The following is a 17,483-nucleotide window of genomic DNA, read 5'->3' on the forward strand; positions in this document are numbered from 1 at the left end:
CTAGTTCATAAGTTCGCCACCTTTGGGTGCAGAAAAACAATTTGGGTTTATTAGTAGTGGGGGGCATTGGTATCAACCTAATAATAGTCTTATGTTTTTTTTTATACAATAACAAAATGGTCATGTAAGAAAAATGGGCTAACTGCTCCAACTTTATTGGCCAATATTTCTCAAATGGAACTAAGTAAAACAAATTTTGTTCTATGATTTTTGTGAGGCTTAGTCTAAAGATTTGATGTGGCGATTTTTTGATCTTTTTATCATGTTTAGCTTTAATATGAAATTGTGGGAAAAGTATACACAGGGTTTTATCCAGTCCAGGTCAATCTGGTGAGGAGAAATAAGCCTAATTCATGATTTTTTAACAAAAGCGCCACCTTTGGGTGCAGTACCACAAATTTGGGTTTATGGGTAGAGGGGGTTATTGGTAACTATACCTGAACATTTCAAGAGCTGTCCACTTACGGTTTAGGCTGCAGTATGACTTTTACCGAATTTGAGGGGAAAAAAAGTTACAGAAACAATGATAGCAAGACGCATCCTAACACCTTTACATTAAACAAGACCTAGATAACAATGTTTTAAACCCAATGCCTAAGGTGGCTTATCAGCTAAGTGTTGAAAACACAATGTCGCTTTTTCACACCACGGATGTTTTAGCATCACACAGATTGCTTTTGTATTTTCACCAAGAGCCTACCTGCCATAGGGTCCTCCAGTATCTTCAGTTCAATGTGGGTTACTTCTTCTTCGTCTGCGTACCTGAGAGTACACCTGTACGTCCCTTCACTCTGGGCTGATGAGGTCACATACAGCAGGAGGCTGCCTGATTCAGACAGGTCTCTTATATGCTGCTGCCACTCTGTTTCCACCACCTTCTCTTGTCCTGCTTGTCTTCTGAGGATGGTCTGGTTGTGGTTGAAGGTCCAGGTGATGTCATCGAGCCCCGAGGCGTAACACGGGAGTACCACCTCACTCTTCGGAACACTTTTCATTAGAGCTGATGAAGATAGACACACAAGTGGACACACAGACCGACGGACAGACAATAGATTGTTATGAAATCTTAATTGGACCATGACGACATTTAGTAGATGTTGCAGACCACAATATGTTTACAAGACACATTTGAAGCAGCACTGTCTTATGTTAGCAATAAGCGAGCGTGACATATCCCTTTAAGTTGCCACCATTGAAAATTGTATTGCACCAGTTCTAATCTACGCTTTACTTCTGACTGTTGCCATTCTGATATTAAAAAACTTACGGTGTAACCTCATCGTGGCTTTCCTTGCACTGTGTTCATTTTGGACTGAGCAGCTGTAGGCCGAGACTGTGTCACTGTAAACAGTCCTTAAGGAGCCGCTGATGTCATAGAGTCCCTGGTCATCTTCATGGACCTCGGTTGTGTTCTGGAGGACAGTAGCCGGGCGAGGACTGACGGACCAGGTGAGCTCTGGTCTTGGATAGATTCCTCCAGACTTACAGGTGACAATGTTGTTCACTAGCACAATGTCCACTTTAGTAACAGGAGCTGCAACAACATGGTACCGCGTTAAAACAAGAAACTCAAACAGCTAACGTTTGCTCAATATAACATATATATTTATTTATAGGATGGAATCCTATACAAATGTAAATTGAGCTCACCTCTCACTGTCAGGGTGACGCTGGTCATCCAGTCGTCCTCTGAAGTGCTGGCTAAACACAAGTACCTGCCCTGGTCCTGGAGGTTCACCCTGGCCAGACGAAGGGATGCGTCGCTCCCTGAGATCAGGGAGGTCCTTCCCTCGTAGAGAGGGTCCTGGTATACCAGTTGGTCCTGGTCCCGGTACCAGGAGTGGACCTGAACATCCTCCCCATCCCACTTCTTGACCCAGTGGAGGATCGTACCACTGTTTGGCTGGAAGCGGCAAGGCAGCACACAGCTGCCCCCAAACACACAGCCCACCGGGGTGTCTGGAGATTGAACAGCACCTGGTCAATACCATTTTAAAAAACATAGGGGGGATCCATATTGAGGGATGAACAGTAACACCCGTATATTTTTCCATTGCTACATTGTTAAATAAATAACATGCAATTAATGAAAGCAACATAAGAATCGTAATTATTTTTTCCATTTGGGAACCAAGGACAAAAATACAATCTATAAAACAAATTAAAATATTCCCATATATCTCATCCTCCGAATGGCCTACGGTCTGAGTAGTCTGACATATAGCATTCTCCTTTCAGAGCCGCTGCCATAGCATATTGTCATACTGATAGATATTTAGAAGTTAAACCCTTAGTGCAAACCATGTGATGCATAGACCAAACGTCCACCGACAAGCAACCCTAACCCTAACCTCTTTTACTCCTATCTCACAACAGTACACACCTGTAGGTAAACCTTAATAAACCAATACTTAGAATGACTGACTGCAAAACACAGTATTCAGGCGGGTTTATCCTCAGGTGGAATTTTTCAATGGTGTCTCTATGATTTGTATCTAGTAGCAGGCCTACTATATTGTGATATGTTATAATCAGTGTCTGAGAAGATCCCGCTCTGTGACACGGACATAAAAAAATCCACAGGATATTACGCGTGTTTTCTCTAAATTACAGAATTGTTTAATCAGCAATGGTGACAAAATGGCATAATTACAATGTCAACGATATTGTGAGACATATCCCCATGTGTAGATTTACCTTTACCTTTTCACCTTTAGATCTCCAAATAATCCCCAAAAAATCATAAATAAGGTAATGTCTCCATATTAGTCAAGCTTACCTCCCTGAACGAGGACCTCCACCATGAGGAACACGGCTGTTCGGACCAGAACACCATTGAGTTCTGCCATCTTATTCTTCCTTCGTGCCTCTTGGGTCTCTCAGTCTGCAGCTTGACGACTCAACTTCACTTCATTGGAACGATAACATGATCTGGGGAGGAAGAAAGGTGTTGTGGTTCCTGTTGCAGGGCCACTCCTCCTCTCCTGTAGTTTGGATTGGTTTGTTTTTTCCATTCACCCTTTTGGGTGTGCCATGTCAAACCGGATTTACTTTTTGGAAACTGAATGAGGTCGCCAAACCAACCTGAGTTTGTTTACAAATAACTCATTTTTGGATCAGGTTATAATGTAAAAATGTGTGTATTCCCTCTACATGTACTAAACAATCACAAGACCCTTTGCCTTTGCCCCAGGGCCTATAAACAATCATTGTCATGATCTTTCCTTGTCCTTGTGTTGTTTTGGGTTTGTTCCCCCCTTGTCCACCAGATGTCGCTAGACTGTTCACTCACCTTCCGTCTCCGGCCTGCATTCATGGCCTTCCCCTCACCTGTGTGTTCTTGTCCGTCTTCCCACCTTCAACTCATTCCCCGATCGCTCTCTCCCCAATTATACTGGTTCACCTCCTTTGTTCCTTGCCGGTTCCTCGTGTTCAACCACAAAATAACATTGCAACGTTCCCATGTCAGTTGTGTGTGTATTTTGGTACATGTTTTCTTATGTTCATGGTGTGGTTAGCAATAATACCTAACTACGCCATTGATATCAGTATCAATGTAAATGCAGCAAACCAAATGAGGCATAGTAACTATTAGTTTCTTGTTTTAATGTGGTGTCATGTCGTTGCAGCTCCTGTTACTAGAGTGGACATTGTGCTACTGAACAACACTGTCACCTGTCCTCGCCCGGCTACTGTCCTCCAGAACACAACCGAGGTCCATGAAGATGACCAGGGACTCTATGACATCAGTGGCTCCTTAAGGACTGTTTACAATGACACAGAATCGACATACAGCTGCTTAGTCCAAAATGAACAGTGCAAGGAAAGCCACGATGAGGTTACACCGTAAGTCTTTGACTATCAGAGAAACAACAGTCAGTAGCAAAGCATTGATTAGAAATGTTGCAATCCAATTTCGAGTGGTTGCATTTTAAGGGGAAACCGTCACACTCAGGAATAGCTAACATAAGAGAGTACTGCTTCATATTTTTATCGTGAGAATATTTTGGTCTGCAATGTCTACTCCACTTCCGCTGAGAATTGGCAGAAGGTTGGACCATTGACATCATTGGTCTGGGATTTGTGTTCTCCATTGGTCAAAATAGGTTAAATGGTGTCATGGTTCAAAATCTCTGCAGATTTCATAACAATATCTTATATGTCTGATCGTTTGTTCACTTGTGTGTCCATCTAATTCAGCTCCAATGGAAAATCTTTCCAAGAGTGAGGCGTTACTCCCTTGTAACGCCTCGGGGCTCGATGACATCACCTGGACCTTCAACCACAACCAGACCATCCTCAGAAGACAACCAGGACAAGAGGAGGTGGTGGAAACAGAGTGGCAGCAGCATGTAAGAGACCTGTCTGAATCAGGCAGCCTCCTGCTGTATGTGACCTCATCAGCCCAGAGTGAAGGGACGTACAGGTGTACTCTCAGGTACGCAGACGAAGAAGACGTAACCCACATTGAACTTAAGATATTGGAAGACCCTATTGTAGGTAGGCTCTTGGTGTAAATACAAAAGCAATCTGTGTGATGCTAAAACACCTGTGGTGGGAAAAAGCGACATTCTGTTTACAACACATGGGGGGGTAAGGCAAAGGTCTCCATTGTCTTCTTTACTGAGCCATGTTAACTGGACCAGTAACTGAGGAGCCACCTTAGACAACGTGATTGAAACATGTTTAATGTGAAGGTATTAGGATGTGTATTGCAGTCATTGTTATGAGTGTTATTATTATTATTGAAAGAATAAGCAACATTCTCTTTTTCTGTTCAGAGGGATCTTCTAGCACAGTTGGGATCATTTTAGGAGTCGTGGATCCCGTTATCATTTTAATCATCGCCATCAACAGTTTATATATCATATAACCGATAAAGGTAAAACCACTACTTTCAGCATTCATTAATAACATGTTTACTACACATTTTAATTTTTATAGAATTTCTTGAGAAAGGTGGGGAGGTTACTTCTGGGTTATTTATGAGTGATGTGGGACTGTGTAGTTTTACAAATAGGATTATGAAGCTATTATTAATATAACATTGTTACTTCTCGGCCAAAGAAGGACGAGGAAGGAGCTCAAACAACCAAAGTACTGAACCCTCTTCTCAGGAACGCCCCGTGCCCACTACCTCCGTCAGTTGACCGTTGCCCATTGACATTGAATGGGGACGGACGCGCAATGCATTGTGGATCCGTCCGTTCAGTTGGAGCGTTCGCCACCGTCAGAAAGTTGAAAAATGTTCAACTTTTTCAGCAGCGACGGTTCCGTCATCCAATCAGATCGCGTATGCAAATTTAAGCACTGTGACGCGACTCGGGCTCTAACGATACTGGAAAGCGGGAAAGCGGGTAATCTTGCATCGCAACAAGCAGGAAGAAGCGAGAAGAACCCGGCGAAGCGATTTGATTGGCTGACGGATGCCTCTGCAAAGACTACTCCCCCATCCGTCAGCCACGCCTTCCCACGTCCGTTGACTGACGGTGCAGTGGGCACGAGGCGGAAGTCGTTCCTCTGTGAGATAACGGGTTCAACCTCCTGACCTTATTACCGCACCATCAGACACAGCAGGGTAAGACCTTCGTCGCAGGAGCCAGGATCCTTGTTTACGTTGTAATTTAGGGGTGTAACAGTAGAAGGGGGGGAAGGGGGGGGTGCTTTGTAGGAGGGACTGACCAGCTTCAGGAGTGAGGCTGAGGTGTGTAAAAGGTGAGTAGGTGTGGTCTGTAGGGGCTGATTCTGACCTCTGAGTTCTCTGCTGGGATTACAGTCTGCCGCTATGTTGCCAGGTGTCTTCATCTGAGTTGGACTGGGAGGATATTTTTATTCTGCAACAGAGAAAGACTTTGAAAAGGTCAAACGGACAATGTGATGGGTACAACCGAGGCAACTTCAGCACCACAACAACAACAGCAACATGGACGACCTTGGTGACACACCACAGAGCACACGTCCAAGAGCAAAGAAACATGTATCTGGATTAATGGGAATGAGACGTTTTCTGACTAAATAAACAATTTCTGTTTGGTCCCTTGAAAAGCGTTGACATTTTTGTCATCCTTATGATCCCACTATTTTCTTTTACGAAACTTAAATTCATCTTTAAAGGCAATGAATGGATGAGTTGTAACATGCGTCCATTATCTTAATGTACCGTCAGTGGAATTGTCTTCTACACAGATTTAAAATAAAACCATCTCCAACGGATTACACCAATTGTTATGTATTAATATTGATAATTTTATTGGTATTAGGCCTATAAAGTTGTAATCAGCCATTTTCAAAGACTTTTTGAAAAACGATGTACTGTATATTCTGGCAACCCGCCTTCTCCAGTGAACCGCCTCCTCCCCAAACCGGACACAACTTTACTGGGCAAAAAGGCCCGTTTAATCCAAAAAGTCTCATACTGAAAATAACACAACGAGAAACCTGGGAGGAATCGACGGTCCTAACCCACGAGAACCTGTCTCTCCTTGCCCGAGCCACATGGCTGAGAGCCCTGATTGAGTGGAGAAGCAGGCTATTCAAGCCCTGCTTCTCCACCTGTTCCTCAGGTGCTCTGCATTTAGTCAATTGGCCCCCGCTCCAACGCCCTCAATGGCGCCATCTGGGGGTAGACTGCTTCCAGGGGTGCTGGGCCGGATCCGGGTTGCCACACTCCTCTACCCTTTGAAGCTTCGGGGCCTCATGTTGGAGCGGCGCCCCTCCTGAAGCGGAGCTGCTCCCGCTGCCTCGTCTCCGGCTGTGTCAAGGCTGCTTTGGAGGCTGGCGTTCACTCAAAAAAATGGTCCGTAGCTTGGTCGAGTCCTCGGTCGATTCTCCACCATATGTGGCGACCCGGCCCCAGGAATGTCTACCACTCAGGAAATCAACATTTGCGTTGTAGTAGCAGAGAATGGCCTGCGGGGCAGTATGTACATTGTTAAATACATGAATAGGCTTGGATTTAGTAGCAATAAGGAGGTTTCATATTTTTACAAAATGGATTATGTGAACATTGCTGAATAACAATCATGTATATTAAATGTATTGCAGGAGTTTAGCTTGACACTAACCAAGTGAAAGGACAATTAAATGAACCTCACCAAACATGTAGAAGTCAATGTGGGATTTTAATATATGAAAACAAAAACACTTGACAGAAATGTAATACAATATTATAAAGGAAAGCAGAGGAAAACATTTTCCAAGTTAATCTTTTCGAAATGTCACCACCATTCCGAAAGCAAGTGAAGAGGTTTGTGTAAAAGCAGTCCTCCCTGACCAGCTCTGTCCCTGACTCTAAACCCTGACTCTCAACCCTAACGCTAAACTCTCTGAGGGCAGGAAGACGCGCCTTCAGTGTAAAGATTTGAACCAGAGAGAAGGAAGAAAAGAGGAAGCAGTAGAGAGTAGTGAAGTAGTGAGGTCAAGAAGATCACTCCCACTGGAGGTCAGTGATCCATCAGCCTCAGACTGCTGAGCTCAGCAGGTCTTCTGGAGGACAAGGCTCAGATGAACTGAGGAGACGGGACCAGCAGGATGTCAGGATCAGGGCGGGTTTAGTTCAGGTGTGTCTACCCCCGACCAAACAGGATCAGGTGAGGTTCAGCTCAGGTGCGTCTGCCCGGACCAAACAAGGACATTGATTAGGTTCATTATTCAAAAGATGCAACATTATCTGAACCAAAGATAAGTCATTAAGGAGCAGTCAGGCTTTAGGGCGCCTTGCTCAAGGACACATCACTGTATTCTGAGGACTTGAATCCGGCACCATTGGTTTGAGAGTTGAAACCCCAACCCCCTACCTAGTCCACCATGTCCAGATAATGCAAACTTATGAGGAATCCTTGATGGTAGAGTGCTGGTGATCCTCAGGATTTTCCTTCCAGATGTACGGCTTCTCCATCTCCATCCTCCAGATTCCTGGTCTGGTTAGAAACGCAATTTGTCTCTGATGTAAGGTAACAAACACAGTAGTACTTTGTCCCTAATGAAAGGTAACAAACACAGGAGTAGTTGGGCTCTAATGTAAGGTCACAAACACAGGAGTAGTTGGGCTCTAATAACAAAGTAGCAGCTGTAGTTTGTCTGGTAAACAACCACAATAGTATGCCGGAACTTGTACTGGACAAACTAATCCTGTGTTACAACAAGTCCACTGTTTATTTTAGGCAAACTTACGAGGATCCTGGTTGGTGGAGCGATGTCGTCCTCCAGAGTCTTGGCTCCTCCATCAGCTCTCCACAGCCAGAGTCGTGGTCTGGAACAAACAGAGCGAGTCTGGCCCCAAAGTCTGGTAACGAACATGTAGTTGGTCTTATTTTTAAGCCCTTTATTCCCGGTTTGTTTGGTTAATACAAACTTACAATCCTTGTTTGTAGAGTGATGTTCATCCTCCAGATTCACGGCTCCCCTACCAGCTCGCCTCCTCTCCAGGAACACGTTCTAGTAAGAAAACACAGCGGTAGTTGGTTAACGCATAACAGCTGTATTTTGTCCTTTAAGTCAACCATGTAACTAAAAACAAACTTACGAGGAATCCTTGTTGGTCGATTCCTAGTCATCCTCCAGCGTCTCAGCTCCTCCAGCAGCTCTCCTCAGACAGAGTCCTACTGTACGTCCACACCAGGAGCGAAGACGCTTTGGTCGCTCACAAAGTTTCCCTACGAATTTTTCTGTTCGCTTTGGTCGCTCATGACGTACAATTCAATTATGCAGAAGCATTTAAAAGGAGCCGTATGCGTTTAGTAGGCCCTACAGACAGCCATATCAAATAGTGAACTCTCCCATACACCTTGGCCATATTGCCGAGACGGTTTTGCTTGTTCGATAAAGTGCTTCGACAACAAGTAGGACAGGGATTCCCCCCAATATAAAAAAAAATCCTAAAATGTAGGCTAATTACAACCGAGAACAAAAAACCCTGCGTGCTGTAGTAGTTGAAATATGTTTCACTGATCTGGATCTGCAAATCATGATCTGCACTCATTCGTTGCATTCAAAACAAATAGTCATTGTCGCACATGGCTAATTTGCATACGTGCACAGGACTGGTTGGCTCCGCAAGGCAAATAATGGAATATATCTATATATCTAGGCCTTTCTGTCTATCTATCTATCAACGCGTGTCTAGTTTTAATGTGATGTATTGTGTGTATGTCCAGTCAGACTTGTTCTGTGTGGTCTTGTAGGCTACTGTCCTGTGTGGGCCGAACCACCTAAATGGATTCCCGACGATTTGTGTCGTTTGGTATTAATAAAGACTTGACTAGGCTATCTATCTATCTAGACTATTTAATTAACAATTATTCACCTCAGGCTCCGTGAATAGTGGGGAATAGAGGGATAAAAGACAAGAGATATATCCCTTGTCATTTATCCCTCGTCTTGTCGATTAGTTTGTTTATGTGACGATTTCAATTTTTTTTTGGTTTTGTTTAAAGCATGCTACACGCGATTGGTTGGTTAGATTGGTGGCATTTAGAGCAAATTAAAATGATTCCCGCTTAAATACGAACGTTCTAGATGTAGCCTATAAATACTCCCGCTTATCATCACTTGATATCCAAACCCCCATGGCGTTTCGATCTCTGAACTGAAAAAGGGTGGGTTCGTACAACACCGGGTGCCCAGTTACAGCCGCGATTAATACTTCAGCCGACATTTTGTTCAGTGAGTGAATAAAGGTAGGTAGGAACCAAAGTGCCTGCCGATGTTCCCTGGGATCCACGCAAGCGAAGAGCGTCTACATTCCGATTGGCTGTCAGTGTTTGGCCGCTGAAGCGAATAATAGTCATTTGCATAAAGTTAAAAAGTTTTCAACTTCTTTTTGACACTCTGGTCGCTCAACTTTGGCCGCTGGTAGCGTTGGTCGCTTTGGTCGCTTTTGCCCATAGAAAGTGAATGACTTCCGGCGATTTGGTCGCTCAATTCGCTTCTTGTGTGGACTTACAGCTAGTCTGGAAAAACAGCGGAAGTCTTGCTTCAACATGTGGTAAAACAGATGTAGTCGTCTGGTATATATGGTACAAACGCCGGTAGTTTGTGGTAGCAGTGATGATCACTTCCGAGTCAAGCTCCATCTACCCCATGACAGACGTCCTTCACCAGGCAGGTCCTTCACCAGGCAGGGCCTTCAGCACGACTCCTCCAACAGCTCCTTCAGCACGGGTCCTCCATCAGCACGGCTCCTCCAGACATGGATTCCTGGTCTGGTTACAAACCCAGTTCATCTCAGCAGTAAATCACCTGGTGACGCAACACACCCCACCTCCTGCATCTGAGGTTCACTTGTAAAATGGAATACAAATTTAAACACTTAAATTAGACAATGTCTGCAGATTGTCGCATTCAGCAATTCATCCACTACGGTCGTAGGAGCACTAGTAACATTAATGGCTCATATGACTACTACATAACCCCCGTATAAATTAACTAAAATCACAGCTTGGCACAGATTTAAAGTCATAAGATGATCAAAACTAGACCTAAACTACCGTGGATTTTAGTGTTTCAGATGAGCTTGGTGATGGTTACCCTCTGGTCCGGTGCTGTGGGCCCCTGGTCTCCAGCCTCAGTCTCCGGTCCACCCTGGCACCACAAGCCTCTGGTCCCCAGCCTCTCAGTTCAGCTACAGCAGCAGGTTTATATCAGCATTTGCCCAACAATAAACTTAATTGACTCATCCGAAAGTGTTGCACAATTGATTGAACTATTATTTTATAACTCAAGGCTAGAAAAGACTTGAGACCAGACATGAGCATCCCGTTTTCGGGAATGAAGACGGAGCTTTCCACAAGTTTAAAGAAGTGGTTCAGGCCATGCATTGAAACTGACCTGAGAAGACTACTCACACAGAGCACTGACCTGTTCTGGAGGACTTCTGACTGGAGGTGGAGGTCTGTCTCTTGGTGAGGAGTTGGAGGTCTGGCTCTGGGTGAGGAGGTGGAGGTCTGGCTCTGGGTGCGGAGGTGGAGGTCTTGCTCTGGGTGAGGAGGCAAACACCTTGGGACAAACTACATGTTACCTTTTTAACCTTGTACAGTTCTAGACTAGAGTATCTTCTATTGTAACATGTGTATTTTAGCTTTGATATTATGAAGTTGGTAACTGAACCAAAGTCGTTGTTTAACGTCATTCCATTGGGTAGGGTTTAACTTCTGTGGCAATTAATGACAGCAGATATTAAGAACATACAAAAGTTGAAGTAACAAAGAACTCTAAGCAGTATCGATATTAAATCAAATATACTCAGCCATATTCAGGTGCTGGGTTCCGTTGAAGAAATGTCAAATTAGCTTCCACCTTGAAATGATTTTCAGCCTCCCCTGATGTCAAAAATGGGCCCGCAAGTAGAACGCCGTTTTGTACGCAGTGAGAGTCCCGTCACGTCATCGTGGTTAAAAGTACGGCGCAACCATCGGAATTTATCAACATATTGTACGACGTACGCATGAGTATGTATTTAATATCAGACTTAAGTTGTTTTAGATAGGGGCAACAATTCCCAATCGAAACCGACTGAAATAGAATAGGAAACGGCTCGAGGTTACGCAAATACAATCCAGAACGTTCCGCCAGATTCCCTCAGGGGACTCCAGTCCAACAAACTGCCAGGTGGTTTCTTATGGTTGTCAAGACTACAACGTTCTATGCTAACCATTGGGACTAAATCAAGTGACCGCACTCAGAACCTTCCACGGCGGGAAGCACAAACCGTCCGACTGGAATCCGAACATTCCGGCCGGAACCAACCAAAGAAAAAACAGAACCAGCGCCTCACCTTGAGCTGAACGGAGGAAGATCCTGAAGTCCAGCGATGGTCTTCATTAAAACACAGCCAACAGACTTACCTTGAGGAGATCTGTTTGTTGCTGTTGGTCATTACTATTCAGTGTACCTTTACATTATTATGCACCCGGTGTGTACAAGTTATATCACTCAAAACCATACGAAGAACCAAACTACCATGTACGTCCCACAACAACTTTAAAACTAAAATCATTCAATACAAAACCGTGTATACATTTTACAATTATCTAGATTATTCCGGGTATAAACCATACAGAGCAAATCTAAACGTTGAGCAGAGAGCCGACCATAGCCCTGCAACGTCACCCTGACCGCCTCATCACCAACAGCAAATCATGGGCATCATCGTGGGCATCCGAGTGAAAGGACTGCCCATAATAAAAAGAAGCCCAATTCCTGAACTATCCAACCATCTTCATGGTTTAAAGATTTACAGACTGGACATTCCATTGTGTTCTAATCACCTTAGTCTGCTCCCTTGTTACTTATAAAACTCTACATCTCCATCACTAGAGTGTTGCATCCTACTCATGGGGGTGTGGTCTGAGTGAGCAGAGATACATGCTGGGATACAGTGCTGTCTGAAGTCTTCCGTTCTATAGACACGCCCCTCAGGAGAAACCAAGTGTTTAAGAAACTGTCGTGACATCAGTTACATGAGCTGGAATATCCTTCAAGATGGCACCAGGATTCTCAGAGGAGAACGGTCAAGAGAAAGATTTGTGGGTTCTTCCCCTCAGCCAGTGGAACACAACAACGGTCTTCAGAGTACCATGGAATACCATTGAAACAGTCTCCTCTTTATACCTTGAAGCCCCAGTGAAGGTTTCCACAGGGCTCTCCATCAATCGGGCCAGGTAGGAAGAGCCGTCTCATTACAGGTCTGAAGGTCATCTTGAAAATCCATTTAGGTCCCTTTCCAACGTCAGACTCTCCTTGTGGAATTCCTTTTGGTGTCCATCCTCCATTGATCCTGATTGGTGTAGTCCTAATTTGAAGTCACTGATCTGAACACGCCGCTTGCATCCTTTTACACTTTAGTTGGATACTCTCCTTCCTGCCCAGTGTGTTGGATATCGCTCTGGAGCGTCGCTCAGGGCTCTTCATGCCTACTGGAGGCCCTTGAGTAAACGTGTGGCCGTCCATCAGGTATGATTTAGTTGACCATTCCAATATCCCAAGCCAATCACACAGACCCCCGTATGAACATTATCACGGTCAAAGCAAGCCGGACACACACATAGAACCCAGGCCAGGCACGTAGAACCCCATGCCAGGTTTGAGTGGGAGACACACACAGTAGAACCCTCAAAAATCTTACATCTCATGTCAAACCCAAACACACTCACACACCACTGAGCCATAAAAGGCCAAACAATCATGCAGGGTAAAAACCTCATGCCAAATAACATTCCATCATTCCCCATTCCCCCCCCTCCCCAGGCCTCCTGCCAGGGCACCCATAACAGAACAACCAACTTCTCCAGAGATGAAAAATTATGCACAACATTCTTCAGTGGCATCCCACATTGGTGATGGATTATGCTTTGCGTCTCCAAAATATGTCCCAGGTTGATTCAACGTCTCTGAAGTCATGTCTTTGTAGTCAAGTGGTTTCCTGAATGAGGGGCCTTCACAGACGCAAACGGTGCAGCTTTAGTCAGCCTGAGGACAGGAAGGAGGTCATCTGTTCAGTAGACCACCCAGTGGAGGGGGGTGGCTCTTGAGGAGCAGGATCCATATGGGGATGGCCCCAAATAAGACCTTGGAAATGAAACCTTCCTGAGGAGTCCCGATGCCTGGAGGGGACTGTTGAATGTGTTCCATGGTTCTCTGTCAGACTGAAGTTGTGTTTTAGCCGTTGAGATGAGGAGCCCCCTCATCTCCCCCTGGTGTTTCTCCTTCTGAATCCCTGTCTCCATCTTTAAGAACATTCCAGTCCATGTAACTGACGTCACGACAGATTCTCAAACACTCCGTTTCCCCTGAGGGGGCGTGTCTACAGACCTGTAGACTTCAGACAGCTCTGTATCCCAGTATGCACCTCTGCTCACTCAGACCTCACCCTCATCAGTAAAGCAACACTCATGTGATGAAGATGCAGAGCTCAGGAGAGTAGAATGAAAGAAGACTGCAGATGTCAGAACCCAACCCATTGCACCAGCTTACAACAATAACTTGGAGCCTGTAACCATTTTAACAAATCATTAAAACCAACATAAATCAAATCCCTAAGTAACCCAAGAACCAATAAAACATCCTTGCTACTCAGATCAACCTTCAGGTAACAGGTTAACTCACCAGGAAGCCAAAATACATCAATGTGCCCAAGAGTAATGAGATATTAATGACTTACAGTTTGCAGTTCATCTTCATGGTTAAGTTGGGATACTCACAGAACTGCAGTTAAGTATCCATGATAGACCTTTGAAGGAAGGAACAGTTTACTCATGGTCCAAATTTCAAATGAGTTAAACCACCACAATCCCTAATTAGTAAAACTCAATGCTAATTGAGCTAATTAGTAAAACTCAATGCAGGTTCCGCGACCTGTGGTCTTCTTGGCAACAGTGAGAGGCTATTTCAGCTCTGTGTTTGATCTTAAATGACCTCCCTCATTTTAATTAAAGGGATGAGTCGGATTTAGATTCATACTTCAAAACGAAAAAAGTCTTCTATCAATTCACCTTACTGTGCGACACACACACAAACGTGAAGGTAATGTAACCATCATACACCGGACTTTCAAACCCAAAGGATGGCAAGGCACACAGTTGCAAATAGGTTTTTAACAACATTCATTCCCCCAGTGTCAGATAAGTGCCAAGTATACAGAGGAGGCCAACCCCCAAATATCTGAAAATAGTAAAATAAAAACATTCAAAACCAAATTCCAAATACAAATAATTCTATCAAAATCAATTATTAAATATTCTCTAATAAATCAAGCATATTCAAAATCAAAAACCGGTACTTAAAATAATGTCAATAAATCATAATCCATTAGCAAAATAAATGCAAATTAAACTCAATCACTGAGTATATTTAACCATAATTTACAACATGATGGAATAATCACCTCAGTAAATATTTAGCATCTTGTGGAGAGCTGAGCACCCTGCTCAACACAGACAACCTCTTCTGGCAACAGCATCCAGCAGACTGTCAGAAGGACAGCAGCTCAGCCCTTTTATACCCCATGGCCCCTCCCACTAGACAGGCTCAATCAACAGGGGGATTATAATACTGTGGCATATTGCAGGTCAACCATGAATAAACTCATCATATATACAGCATGCATGTTAAAGTTCATTTCAACTTTTAGATCAGTGATTTTCACTAGTGCATTGAGGCTTGTCGCTCATTAATGTCCAATGTCAATGTCCAGTGTCCCCCTTTGACACAAGGGAAAATGGTTTGGCCCAATTTGGGCCAATCAGTGGCAGCAGGTGTTTCCTGACACCATATTTAAACACCTCAGCCCCACCCCGACTCTTTTAGTCTGCAGTACGGAGCCATGGTGAGAGGGAGAGATTGTTTGTGGCTTGAATAAAGAGCTTGTATGTATATTGTATGCTTGAAGGTTTGCTGTTCATGCACTATCCATCAATGCGCGATATTGACGGGCAGTTAAACAGACAGGGACAGTGGTCAAACTGTCACACACGCACACACCACAGATACACACATATAGATTCACACACAATATTGATACACACAACATATAGATACAAACCATATGCACACACAAACGACGGATACAAACCATAGGTATACACCACAGAGATACTAACTATATACTATACTATAAACTATATAGATACCCCCCCCCCCACCCCCACACACACACACACACACACACATACATTCTGGTCACTAAAAATACTACTCCCCCTTCTCTCTTCTCTTTCTCCCCTCTAATCCTTTTCTCCTCTCCTTCCGTTTCTCTTCCACGCATATCGCATTTTTATTGCCTCTACTCAAGAGAATAGATTTGGGTGGAGATTTCTAGGATTCATAAACATCCGGGGCTTAGCCCAGAGTGAAAATGAAAACGCTGCGCGCCAAATTTATGTGTATGCTTTATTGTGCATGCAAACTTTTTCATAACGCTTTATCTAAATAAACGAAATACGCGGTTTATTATAGCTTTAAATAGCTACCTGACTGCTATGCTGCTTATCCCCAAATGTCTAAAGTTCCATTCAAGTTAGTTAAGTAAATGAATACAAGTGAGGCACACACACACACACACACACACACACACACACACACACACACACACACACACACACACACACACACACACACACACACACACACACACACACACACACACACACACACACACGTGCACTGATCTGACTGGGGATAGGATAGGTTAATACACTTGAGGTGGTAAACAGATTGTTGTTTATTCTCTTGCCTGAAGGACTATGTCTATCTAGACTAGGCTACTTATAAATGTTTATGAATATTTTTATTTTATCTTTTTAATTTTTTTCCCAAAGATCATATTCGGGTCTAATTAAATAACATCCGAGGCTTTAGCCCCAAATAAAACAGCATAGGGACGCCACTGCCTTAAGCTAACCTATTTATCCACGATAGCAGACACTTAAATAATAGTTATAATTGCATGCAACTTATTTATCTAAACGAAATTTCAAATAGTATACTAGATGCATACAAATATATATAAAGGACAATATACGAAAATGAAATGGCTAAAGTTAATGCAAAATTATGATGTAGTCGAGTACAAACCGTCTACTCTCATTGCAGTCTTTGGAAGTTAATTCTGACTGATATACTGTTATCTTCCACAGCATGACGTAACACATCTCAGGAAGTGGTGGCGCTCCACTGTGTTGGAGAATCTCCATACTGAAGGGTATAGTTCTTCTGAAGCAGATTTGCTGTGAAGTGTCCGAAATGGAGGAGGCATAATATTTGTCTTTTCTTTGTTTCTTTATTTTTTTATTGAAAATTATTGACGAAATGAAATCATATATTGATGGTTATTAAGCACACAATATACACTGCAAGAAAATAAAAATGCAGACGTTTTTTGCAAAGCAAACAATTTCTGTTCCCTCTTTCTTCATTTGTCACGTGAAGTTGTTCCCCATTTTGTTATACTTTTCCATCATTGCCAGTACGTATTTTTTTTTATTAGATCAATATTAATTTAAACAAAAATAAATAAATATAAAGAGAAAAGTCGACTCTCTCAATTCAATCTAAGTATTACAAAAAACATTTTAATCACTCGTATTTTAAATGACCAAAGTCAATCAAACATCCGTGGTGTAAAATGCAACATTGTGTTTTTACACTTGGGGGAGTAAGGAAAGGGTGTCCGTTGTCTTCTTTACTAAACCATGTTCATTGGGCCAGTAACTGATAAGCCATCTTCAAAAAAATGTAGGTCATGTTTATTGTGAAGGAATTAGGATGTGTCTTGCTGTCATTGTTATTATTCTCATCCTTAGTAGAGAAAGAATAATAAATATTTTCTCTTTCTGTTCCAGAGAGATTCAGAGATCTTCTAGCCCACTTTGGAGCATTTGGATCACATTAGGAGTCCTAGGGGTTCTAATTATCATTTTAATCATCACCATATTACTTTTTTAAACCTCCTGACTGTATGACCGGTCCCATCAGACACAGCAGGGTCA

The 17,483-nt window shown here is 43.3% G+C and overlaps 1 long non-coding RNA gene across 2 annotated transcripts; it reads right to left on the bottom strand.

The window, feature by feature from the left end:
• Positions 1 to 7,102: 7,102 nt before the first annotated feature.
• On the bottom strand, positions 7,103 to 15,586 carry LOC132452764 (uncharacterized). Of its 2 annotated transcripts, XR_009524486.1 has the most exons (8): positions 14,882 to 15,586; positions 10,858 to 14,227; positions 10,528 to 10,621; positions 8,525 to 10,280; positions 8,358 to 8,436; positions 8,173 to 8,251; positions 7,797 to 7,942; positions 7,103 to 7,611 (listed from the first exon to the last, which is right to left on the bottom strand). It is a non-coding gene; the product is annotated as an uncharacterized LOC132452764 (long non-coding RNA). The 2 variants fall into 2 exon arrangements; XR_009524487.1 differs by having other exon boundaries at positions 7,797 to 7,919; positions 8,525 to 10,621.
• Positions 15,587 to 17,483: the final 1,897 nt, after the last annotated feature.

The sequence above is a fragment of the Gadus macrocephalus genome, chromosome 23 (assembly GCF_031168955.1).
Source record: "Gadus macrocephalus chromosome 23, ASM3116895v1".
Taxonomy (NCBI): Eukaryota; Metazoa; Chordata; class Actinopteri; order Gadiformes; family Gadidae; genus Gadus; species Gadus macrocephalus.